Raw genomic sequence first — 3,176 nt, 5'->3', positions numbered from 1 at the left:
ACGCACACACACACACACACACACACACAGCTCTCCTCTTTCATTCAGACCTCCTATAGGTCATCCTTTCCTTCTCACGTTTTAGAGTCAATGACAAACAAAGATGCTCAAGATGAAGAAAAGGAGAAATATTTTAAAAATGTAAAGATTTTTTATTAAAAAAGTTTAAAACACAAATTCCTAGAAAGGTACTTTATGTATTCATGCCATACATTTTAGAAAAAGTGCATATTTATATGTAGACAATCATATACATGGAGACCATTTGAAATTTAATAAACTGAATTGAAATTGCATGTCATAAAAAGGACAAATTATGATATTTTTAAAGGACTTGCTTTTTATTTTTTAATTTCTTTATTAAACCTCTTCAAATAAGAAACAAAAAACAAAATCACTGTTAAACATAAACACAATAAATCCAAGCAGCATACACTGAAAGAGGAAATAAAGTAAACAAGCAAATAAATAATTAAATCAAATTACGAAATAAATACTGAAATATATAAAAACAAATTAGAACATAAATTAAATTAAACTTAAGGAGCATTAATCAATACAGTTTAAGTAATGTAGAGAGTTTTAAGGCATTTCATTTCTCCAGCTGCTGTAAGGATTGAAATAAAAATTCCAAATCATTTTCAAATACCATAAAACTTGGAGGAATGTTAACTAGTGGACAAAACATAAAATAAATGAGAAATTTGCAAAATTCACCTTCATGATGATAAAGTGTTCCGGTTGGTTGCCAGGTTGTTGCTATGTGGTCGGTAAGATTTTTTTTTAGTGTTTTTTGCATGTTGCTGTGTGGTTGATAAGATGTTCTGAGTGCAGTTGCTAAGGTGTTGTGGCTGGTTGCTAATGTGCATGTATATGACTTTTTTTTAAATTTGATTTAATATAATATGTCTGGACATTGGTTGATTGAGGCTGCAGTTCCATTAACGCTTTGGCATGCAGTGACTGTGGGAATGTCTTCATTAGGCTGCGTGTGTTTGTGGATCTTCTGAACGCAGCTGTTCAAACTCTCTCCTCTGCACAAACATGACATGTTTGAGAGGAGCAAACTGCTCGGAAAACAACAGCTTTTCCTCCATCAAGTGAACATGCGCGCTCCATACACTCTTAAGCATGCTTCCAATTAACAGCTAATAGGGGTGTACAACCTTATTGAGTTTCACAAATGTTTTAAAGAACCCATAATGAATACACTGACTTAATTCAGAACCGCATATAGCATTTTAACCATGTAATTTTATTGCAGAAATAAGAGCAGTATGCTAGAATGCAGATCCAAATTCAGCACTGATTAATTTGTGTATGTAACATCAAGGACTTTATACATTTTATGATTAATGATAATAGCCAACACAAGGGTTCTTGTTGTTCAGGTCAAATTTCGCATCAAAATCAAAAGAAATACATAGAAATTTATATTTTGAGCAAAGAAAATATTTTGTATTATATACAGCCTATATTATATTTCACAAAATAAATAAGAAATTTTTTTTGCTTATGGAAATATTATATAATATAAAACCACTACGGACAATAATGAAAAAATAAATAAATAACTCAAAAGCAATTATTTTTGCATAAATTATGATAACTTAGGGGGGACAAGCTTAATTTTCATGAAAATATTGCAAAAATCATAACGGCACTAAAAAGCTCTTTTTTATTTATTATTATTATTATTATTATTATTATTGCCAAAAATATTTTCTGATTCACTCACACCATGAATAATGATTCTTGGTAAAAATAAAAAAAAAAGAGGTTTATTTGCTAAAGGTGTTTTTAAAAGTGAACTGAAAGTTGTAAATAAAAGATTATTGAGTATGTTTTAAAAGAAAATACTACTTCAGCCTTTCTACTTCAAAATTTCACATTTAATTCAATGTGTTACTTGCCATTTCTTATTAATTGTTTGTGAAATTTATTAGCAATTTCTGAGTGAAAAATGTTTCTACACCAAACTTGTAATCTGTTGCATTTCTCAGTAATTGGCAATAAAAATAGCTTGCTGTAAATGAACGTCTTCAACAGCTCTCTGTTCAACAACAAACGCTCGTCTATTGACCCGAGCGAGACAGTCAATAACATGTTGAGCATGTTCCCATTTTATGTCCTATAAACAGCATAGAAACACAGAGAATGAGTCAATATTAGAGCGGAGCAGCAGAGGAAATGGGCTTTTTCCAGACACATTCAAAAACACAGAGAATCTGTTCTGGCAGAACTTCAGCTCCACACAAACGCCAGAATAAACACTTCATCTGTGTTCATTCTCATTACACTTAACCTACTGACTCACAGCCGTCTCTCATTCTTGGGCCTTTGAGTCTGTAACATCCTCTAAAGGATTTTTAAAATGTAAAAAACTGATTCAATGAAATTAATATGAGATACAGAATTCAGACACACTGATTACATTAATTATTGTCTGGGAGAAACAATTATGATATTATATATATATATATATATATATACAAAGACAAAAAAACACTCTTGAATAAGATTTTTGGTTATCCTTTTATGATGGACTGTAGCATGAAATTTTAAATTGTAATAATATTTCACAGTATTACTGTTTTTACAGTAATATTGAATATATATATATATATATATATATGTTTTTTTCCAAATGTTAAACCTCTCTATGAGTGTGCTGCTGTTTAAATGTTTGCTGTCATGAAGAGGCTATACGGTGACGTCAAAGAAGGGTGCGGAATAGAAATTATAACATGTCCATGTTTCTAATCTAAATCTGTGAGAGGGTCGGTGGTGGACAGAAGAGAGATTCATTCATTCATTCATTCATTCATTCAGGACTGGTAGACACATGGCTGGAGCGTTTAATAACATCTCGGCCTTCACAGCTCTGTGTCAGTAAACAGACCAAGACCCTCCTGCAAACCGTCTGCAGACTGACAAAATCACACCGTCTTCAACAGCAGACTACATACATACACAAGACAATTTAAAGGAATAGTTCACCCAAAAATGAAAATGTTCTGAAAATCTACAAATCTACTCACCCTCAGGCCATCTAAGATGAAGATGAGTTTGTTTCTTCATCAGAGAAATGTAGCATTGCATCAGTGTCTCAGCAATGGATGCTCTGCAGTGAATGGGTGCCGTCAGAATGAGAGTCCAAACAGCTGATAAAAACA

Source organism: Sinocyclocheilus rhinocerous, unplaced genomic scaffold (assembly GCF_001515625.1).
Source record: "Sinocyclocheilus rhinocerous isolate Xijiao unplaced genomic scaffold, SAMN03320098_v1.1 scaffold102, whole genome shotgun sequence".
NCBI lineage: Eukaryota > Metazoa > Chordata > Actinopteri > Cypriniformes > Cyprinidae > Sinocyclocheilus > Sinocyclocheilus rhinocerous.
The sequence above is the reverse complement of the archived record's forward strand: the minus strand, read 5'-3'. Positions refer to the sequence as shown.